The sequence below is a fragment of the Tachysurus fulvidraco genome, chromosome 4 (genome assembly GCF_022655615.1).
Source record: "Tachysurus fulvidraco isolate hzauxx_2018 chromosome 4, HZAU_PFXX_2.0, whole genome shotgun sequence".
Lineage (NCBI taxonomy): Eukaryota > Metazoa > Chordata > Actinopteri > Siluriformes > Bagridae > Tachysurus > Tachysurus fulvidraco.
In genome coordinates, this window is record NC_062521.1 from 17,651,810 (window position 1) to 17,661,208 (window position 9,399).

Genomic DNA, 9,399 nt, shown 5'->3' on the forward strand with positions numbered 1-9,399 from the left:
TTCTTGGGTGGCCGTCTATCTTCCATCGCAGTCTCTGGCTGATTTAATCATTGGTTTTATTGCGTCCTACGTCGCAGACATTAGTGCCAGAGTAAACACATTAACAACTGTACTATTGTGTATTAGTAATCACAGTCACCATGTCTTATTTTATTACCTCATTTGGCATGTCAAGATCCCTGGGAACAGAGAATATAATCAAGCATTACCTGGATTTATGTCTGCAAGGTGTACGGCTAGAAGAGCTATCGTTTAAATATGTCCCATGATTTCTAATTAACAAGCAATCAGGCTAAAATAAATATCGCCGTCCAATGTAATAGCTAATTGAAAAATGCAGAGATGAAGGAAAGGAACTGGCGAGGCTTTATCCCAGCATAAATGAATAGAGAGCTTATCACTCTCAGGGCTCTCTAAAGCAGCTAAATGAATAATTATCTGTGACTTAGGGAGTTCGGGTGATACCCGCTAAGATGCTCAATTTGGGGCTACAGACAATGGCAGAGAGGAAAAGGTGAACGAATGAAGGAGGGAGAGAAAAATGGCAACGACGTATTCAGACGTAACAAACTGCACACAGTTAAAATGTGTTTCATTTGGCTTCATGTGTGTATTTTTGAAAACCTCCTCTTCTACAGTAGTAAAATGTTGAATGGGTCGTGAAAATTTAGGAAATGGGAATCTAATGACCAGGAACTAGTATGTGGGATTTGGTACACTGTAAAAATTTACTGACAGTAGAATACTAAATGTTTGTAAAAAATGCATCCATCCACACTTCCATCCATCCAGTCATCCGTTTTCTATATTGCATATCCTACATACGGTCATAGGAGATATAGTTTATCCCAAGGGACTCAGGACACAAGGCAAACAAACACCCTGAATGCGGTGCCAACTCATCGCAGGGCACAATCACACACACACACACACACACACTCACACACTCAAGAGGTTCAGCCTCCTACACATGTTTTTAGACTGGGCAGGAAACAAATTCCCCTGTTTTGCCCCCGAATTTTATCTTATCTTACAATATACAATATCTCCAGTAATATACTTAAAATTTAAACTAAAATATAATCCACTATCCTCTTATCCATAAATTTATCCTCTTATCCATAAATTACTTACAGTTAAGACAGGATAGAACTGAGTAAGGCTGCAAGGTTAAGGGTCTTGTTTAGTTAAAGACCCAACTACAGCAGCCTCAGCTGTGCTGGGATTTGAACTCATGATTTGTTTTCGTGTGTTACGCGAAAGCATAACTATTGAACTATTTATAGCTTCCTTCAAACAGGATGCACTGAAATTGATCTAAAACACAAAGTTTTAACTAGCATATAAACTTATAAAACAGTGGTTAATGTAAAGTGCACAAAAGCACTGATTTCCACACATTTTCAGATGTTAAGAATATTATCATTCGCACACACGCTTAAAGCATTGGCTATCCCACAATGCTCAGTGTTTAACTGTATACACTGTATACTGTAAACCAGTGTAATGTTCCAGATGCTCAATTGTTTACTGCACAAAAAAACAACAACAACAAAAAAAAACCAAACAAACATGTAAAGCCATGATTTGCTATCAAATTAATACTAAAAACCGACAGCTGTTTTTCCACACCGAAAGTGCAGTGTTTGGAAGACATCAGCACAGCTGTTTTGGAGAGACGTTGCTGGCTCAGAGGACACGTTGCCTGTAGTTGTTTCAGACTGATGTGACCCCAGAACACATGACATGGCCTGAGCCTCTGTCCTTAGCGTACTTTGGGAATCTCAGCCTGCTCTGATGAGCCATCTGGAAGTGGTTTTGTTCCACTATAAAACTACGTCCCTTTATGAGAATGGCTTCAGGCTGTTCTTCCGTACAACATGTACAACATGGATTTAACATGGACACGATATAGACCGCATTTCTCTTGTCCCGTTATACCGATCATACTCTCCCATGGTCATGTATCAGATTCTCACTGACAGTCTGCTACGTATAATGACGTTTCTCACCGGGAGTAAATCTTCTATTTCCATGAAGATTTATTCAAACCATATGTCTACAGAGATGGTAGTTTGATGTGGAGCTGTTTAGAAGTCAGTTAAAAGAACAGGGTGTCTCTTATGTGTATAGTTTAAGAAGATGCTCATGAAAAGTGCATATATTTTAGTGGATGCACTTATCACTAAGGAGCTTGTTTTATATATACTTTTATGAGAATTAGGGGAAGAAATAAATGACAATACTCATCATTGCCGTCGTTTGTTTCCTGCTTTGGTGAGAAGAACAGTGAGGAGGTGTGTCAGTAGTGTCATTAGATCTGTTGTTTTATTATTAATATCACATCAATAAAGAAAAACATACCTTTTGTATGGTCTTTTATTTTTCTTAAAAAATATAATAAGTCTAATCATGTTAGTTAAAAGGCTTTAGTTTTGTTCTTTTTCCTATACTTTCAGAAATTTCATTACATGGAATATCACATTCCGTTGTCTTCAAATCCCTGGTTGAAATATTAAGAAAAAGATTTAGGCATGCAATTATGGGGAAATCGATGATAATGTTCTGTTTTAATCTTTTATAAGTTCTTAATAAGCAATTCTACATTTAAACAAATAAAAGACAAAGAAGCAATAGCATTTTTAATCTGGGCCTCGTCTTCAGTCAAAACATTTAATTTAATAATGCATGATACAATAACATTTTATTGTAATATAAGCAGAAAATAAGGAATCGTTAAACGTAAAGACAATGAAATAAAAGCCCTCCGTCGAACTAATAAAAAACAGAATTTGACATGCAGGCACAATGAAATCAATGTTAAATCTTTACAGGCTTGTACACGGGATTATGATGATTTCCATAATGAATATATTATTGGCTCCTGAAGGTCTTATCATTGTGTTTCTGCTCTGTTGTATGGCTATGGTTGTTATGCCAGTGAGAGATTTGCTCTCGGGCCCAGAGTTGGACAGCCTCTCCCCCGTAATGAAGCAGTGGACACTACTCTTATAAGAGACAGCAGCTCTGAACGCCCACCTTCCTGCTTCTTTGGATTCCCAAGATCACTAACACTCCATGCAGCCAATTACACATGGACAGTGAATAGATGAAGGACTGGCTAGAGCCAGAATTGGCATCCTAGAGAGGCTGAGGGTGTGGAGCGATCTGTTCTCGTCTCGGTTTCTTCCGCTCCTCCTGTGTTTTCACTCTCGTGCTCCTTTTTTTTCCTCCTCATCTCTCCTTTTTTCCCCTCTCTCTCTCTCACTCTGTCTCTGATAGGGAGATTAGGCTGTCTCAGGATCCCGGTGTTGAAGTGAGACATGGGCTTTTATCCCTGTACCCCTCCCCAGCCTTTCCTGTGCTCTTGTCTGGGGCCACTCATTTATTTACATTAGAGCCTGGAATGAAAGGCATCAGAGGAAGTTTTAAAACCAGGAGCGCCACAATGGCTTCTTTAAGCCGCCACCCAAAAAGCCGTTTGCAGTTGGGGCTAAGAGGATTTGTGTCGCGTCCGAGTATCAGCCTCTTCAGAAATAACAGGGCTACTTTCACCGAGCCTTGGACAAAAGTCAAGTGCTTCAGAGAAGAAAAAAGTCTCAGAGAGGGATCGAGAAGAAAGGAGAGTGGGAGGCAGGGATTTGTGTTTTTTTTTTTTTTTATCAGCCTGATCTTACTAAAAATGAAAATGAAGCCCATACGTCCATGTCTGAGTGGAGGTGAGCAGGTTATCAGATCTTAGTGATCATCAGAATGTTGAGGAAGCCTGAGCCTGGGCGACTGAGAGAAGGTCAAAGGTCAGAAGAGCGAGAGCGATTCCGACCCATGCAGATGTGACTACACAAGAGGTTTTCTCTGTATAGGCCTCATTCATCCGGTCTTTATTTTTTTCTTGGCCAACCAACCTGATTTACATCTGAGGCCAGCATTTTCTCCTCCTTCTTGTTCCGCCGTTTCTCTTTTATCATGCAAATGCTGAGATGGATATCCCATTTTAGCTGCTCTTCAGAGTGCCAAATTTCTGATGAGCTTGTGAGTCTAAATTTGATTTAATCTGGGTCAATTTGAAGAGTTAAAATGCTGCAACCACTCTCTTCTGAGCTCATTTTGTCATTTCACAGCACAGGCTTTGCTGCTGATTGTAATAAATAACATGAGCATTATGCTAGTTCATAACATCAGCAAAAACTCTCTCTCTCTCTCTCTCTCTCTCTCTCTCTCTCTCTCTCTCTCTCTCTCTCTCTCTCTCTCTCTCTCTCTCTCTCTCTCCTCCTATCTCTCTCTCTCTCTCTCTCCCTCTCTCTGTCTCTGTCTCTGTCTCTCTCTCTCTCTCTCTCTCTCTCTCCTCCTATCTCTCTCTCTCTCCCTCTCTCTGTCTCTCTCTCTCTGTCTCTCTCTGTCTCTGTCTCTGTCTCTCTCTCTGTCTCTCTCTCTCTCTCCCCCTATCTCTCTCTCTCCCTCTCTCTCCCTCTCTCTCTCTCTCTCTCTCTCTCTCTCTCTCTCTCTCTCTCTCTCTCTGAGACTCCTAAGGACATCAATCACATTTTCAACTCTCTCTCTTTCTTTTTCTCTATCTTTACTCTCATTCCTCTCTCTGCTGCGCTCTCTCCCCAGATTTCCAGGGAGAATATAAGTATGTAGAGGACATAGGTAATAAAGCAGAAGGGTCACATGTTCACCATCTCTTTAGGGCAAGTTACAAAAATGGTTACAAAAACTGGATGAAGTACAGCCACCTTGATTTCTGCACATATTCCTTCTCAATTCTGAATATATATATATATATAAAGGACAAGAGTTTGACAGTTTTCATACATCCTCATCTGTTTTTTCAGGAAATTTGACGTGCTCTGTTGTTTACTGAAGAGACATATTTCTTACCTGCTGAGTGTTAATTCTTCTTCGGTGCATTACAGCTATGACATGTGCATCAAAGACTTTCTTTGATTCGATAGTGTTGTAAGTTAAAGTGGTTCAGGTGAAACATCAGAGGGTGGCAAAGACTGAAGCTGAGTGGCACCTTTTCAGACATATTTCACTGACATCCTGCACATCCTGCACTTCGACTGGAAGTGAATGACTGGCTTTGTTTTGAAACATGTCCTAGAAAATGTATATGCACTCCTCAATGGTTCTGAGACAATCGCACAAATTCACTTAAATTTATTTATATTTGTACATTTCATGTGCCACCAGGAGAACACTGTATGTGTCCCAACAATTGTCTTCCAATCTTTTCTTCATCTCCTCTGTCCCTCCATCTTGTGCGGCTTCTCCCCATTTCTGCCAGAACCACAGGGGATCTTGTTTATTTACTCTCTTTTTTTGGGAATCAAAGCTGTCGCAATCACACACTGCCAACTTTACGGCACCCCGAAACCCACCATCCCTCCCCTCTGCTCCCCACGGTCTGTGTCTTCCTCTCCCCAGACGCTCATGACGTGTGTGGTGGGGAAGGAGGCATAGGAACGGAGTGTGTGTGCACGCGCACATGTGTGTGTGTGTGTGTGTGTGTGTGTGTGTGTGTGTGTGTGTGTGTGTGTGTGTGTGTGTGTGTGTGCATATGGAGAAGTGTTTGGCGGAGTTGGTGACAGAGAATGAGCAGAGGTCCCGGCGGTGTTGATTTGTACTGCAGCAGGGACCCCCACACCTAATAAGGCCCCAGTCTCAGCACACTGTCTGACATGACACTAATACAGCATATGGAAATGAGACATGCATATGGCTGCAGCTAGGTGCGATGTGACCCTCGCTACATAAATCTCCGGCATTGCGGCGTGCCACCTTTGAAGGAGGACTGTAAATCAGCCTCAAAAGATATGAGAATATTGCGAGGTGGAGTACATAATGCACCCTTCTTTCCATCTTTTATGTCTTTTCAGGAGCTTTGTTTTTATTTGCTCTTGCTTTCTCATCAGAAGGAGTATCATGAGACAGAAATAATGTGATTTGAGGTGGCGAGGATGCGATAAGGAGAGGTTGAATATGTCTGAATTAGCTATATGAGCATATCAATCACTGCAAGAGCTGTGGTTATATGAGTGTGAATGTGTTTGGGTCTATGTTTGAGTAGGGAATGTTAATAATAGAGTTAGAGGTTTAATGGGTATGAGTGAGTCACTCTGATAGGGTTTTGCGTGTGTGTGTGTGTGTGTGTGTGTGTGTGTGTGTGTGTGTGTGTGTGTGTGTGTGTGTGTGTGTGTGTGTGTGTGATGACCATTGATTGAAGGCATACTATAAGGTCCTCAACATAATGTCTAGACTTGAAGAATATCCAAACATTGTCACAGTTTATACTGAAAGATCTATATTAAGGGAAAAAAACCCTAGGACATGATATTATGACAGGTGTGTTGTGATGTGTTACCACCCTGAAGTATATTAAGTTTTTGTTCTTTTTATCCTCAGCAGTTTATCAACTTTTACATTTTTATTAATTAAAGGATGGCATGTTGTGCTTTGTCTCTGTATTTAAGCTAACGGAGAGAAAAGTTGTTTCTGTGTCAGAAATCGGATGTTACATCTCCACACAGATGCACAGATTACTGGCTCTCACATCAAACTGCTCTGGTATCAGTGACTACAGACATTTTTTTACCTGTTTATATGGAGCTTGAATATAAACTGTGGCAGGCGGATTCGCTCCCAGAGCAACATCAGACTCCAGCTTTTGTCAGTGCCGTGCTTTACATTTCCACTGTCGCTTACTTTCTCACATTCTTACAGGTTTGAGTCAAAAATATTCTATTTGTACAGTATAATTAACAGAGACGTGCACTTTTCCAGTGTAATAATACAAGGTGCAAAATATGACTTGATGAATCAGATCCCTGAACAAACCAGGGAGTAATAACAATCCCAATTACAATTTGCGAGCTTCTTCAGTCCTCCTGTGATCCGTTCATTTTTTTTTATTAGTCCGGTGCTAATGTGATTCTTTTTTTCTCTTTATATGTTTTGCAGTTTGACTTTTTTTTTGTTTTGTTTTGTTTTTCTAATCATTGTTGTGCTTCTCTGTACATCGTTTGTAGAGCGAGATGAAACAGATGGTCATGCTTCCCCCTCTTCTCTTCCGCCATGTACGTGGGAGAAAATGGTGCTGCCTGCAGTATTGATATTCACAGTTGGAAAAGAGAGACAGTCTAATTCTCCATATTGAGTAAAGGTTTAGGTGTTAGGCATTTTTTTTTCCCTGATGGGTGCTTTTTGTGAGTGAGAGCGCTTCTCTTCATCCCATGTTGTTAGAGGAGTTAATGAAATAAATGTGAGAGCGGAGATAGGAATTCTCCTATTTTCTGCTTCCTACTGTTTTTCCCATTGCCTGGCCCAGGCTGTTAATTTAGGAGTGAAGCAGATAAATTAGAGTCATGTGGTCATATGCGATATTTGTTTTTGCTACACAGCTGCAGGTACCCATAAAACGCTTGGAAATGTATTTGATTTCGACCAAGGCCCCTCGTTTTAATTTACCAATCTCGTTGCTTCTCTTCACACAACCAGAGTTGGCTAATTATTTGATCTCCTTAAAAATAAACGTTCTTTTTTTTTATTCTCTTGTGTGGCTAACAGCCTCTGCAAATAGGCAAGAGCAGGTTTCTTGATTCTCTCTCTATTGCTGACAATTTCCCTCTCCTGGTTAACTCCCTGTGAAAGCAATTTGCCCCATACTCAGGGAAGGTAATGAGCAGATGGTACCATTGTAAATGATGATGCGCCCATAATAAAGAGTTGATAAACATGGAATTACTACTGGGCGGTGGGCGCTAAACAGTGTGGTCGGCAGAGATGCCTGGAACATTGAGGGCAGCTCCTGAGCCTCATGGCATCCTGTGCCAGGCCTGGAACGGTGTGCTGTGTGCATCAGAATACAATGCTGTCTGCTCCATACACACCATGGCTAAGGCAGTAGAACCTTAGAGAATGTTTCAAAATGGTGGGATTCGACAATGTTGACTTTTACTTTCAAATTACATGCACAAATATCCACCAGTTCCCTTTTTTCTACTATTATCACTGCAACCTGAGATATATAGAACTTTCAAAGAAATCAACACATTCTCATTATTCCTACCTAGGTGTTAGCTGTTTTGGTGTAATGTCTTGCTGTTCTTGAAAGTGTGTGTGTGTGTGTGTGTGTGTGTGTGTGTGTGTGTGTGTGTGTGTGTGTGTGTGTGTGTGTGTGTGTGTGTGTGTGTGCGCGTGTGTTTGTGTGTGCGTGTGTGTGTTTGTCTCAGTTCTGGTTCAGAAGCCAACTGTCACAATATGCGTATGAATTATTTTATGTGTGACACTGAAGTAACAACTAACAATATAACATGTAAACCAAGCTTAAATCAGCTTAAACTGCACAGAATGCAGTGATGTATGAACCGTTGCTGTTATATGTGACCACCACCATCTCTTTCATGTGCTATATATATGTATTACATCTATTAACATGCTCTAAATATTTAGTATGTTACTTACATTTTCTGTTTGTAGAGAAGCATCAGATGTGTCCAAGTCTGAGATCTAAGTGGTGGCATTCTGAGGATGAAAGAGAAGGGTAAATCATTTTTGCCTGAAAAGCCTTAAGTTTGACCCAGATCACCATGTACGCTGCATCTTGTGCAGATCACTGCCTTCCCACTATCCATGTTAATTTAGTGCAGAAAAAAGAAAAGAGAAAGTTGTCCATCGCTTCCTTAACATTCTGCTCAGACCAACCAGTATACGATTCATATCTAAACAAAAATACACCAACATATTTCATCGGGGTCTAAATTTCATTTCTGAAGTTTTTTTTTATTATTTCTTTCTGCCTAAATCAGAATGAGTAAAGAAATCTTCTCAATTATTTAGGATTACACTCAAATATAGAGATCAGTTCCACTAGTCTTGTTTGAACTTATTTCTTGGCCCACTAAATGACCAGCTTAATAAACAGTTGTGTTCTTGGCAGGGTCCAGTCCCAGAAGCTAAGAGAGACATTTTAGAGTGTCTTAGTACTGTGTCAAGATCACACAGATGAATGAAAACAGGCAGACCAAAAAATTCCCAGCCTGCCTGACTTCTAAAGGTCCATTAGTGGAGCTGGCCAGCTGTCAGTCCTCTCCACTCCTGTGCATTTCCTCCCCTCACTCCCAGTGCAACAAATCACCAGGCAAAGTTTAATGCGATTAAAAATGTGCAGTGTCCAGGCCATCTGATTGGGCAGGTAGCCTGGTCTGGGGCGCTTGCCGTGCGCCAAACCAGAGCCTGGATGCTGACAGTAATTAGCACATGCTAGTCATTAACAAACACAGATTAGGCAGAAGCTCATATGGCACGGTGCCATGGTGGGGTTGATGCTGATGGCTCTACTCCTGTATCTTTCCTGCCTAACCAACACGGCCGGCCAACAGGCAGCAGCCACTAAAC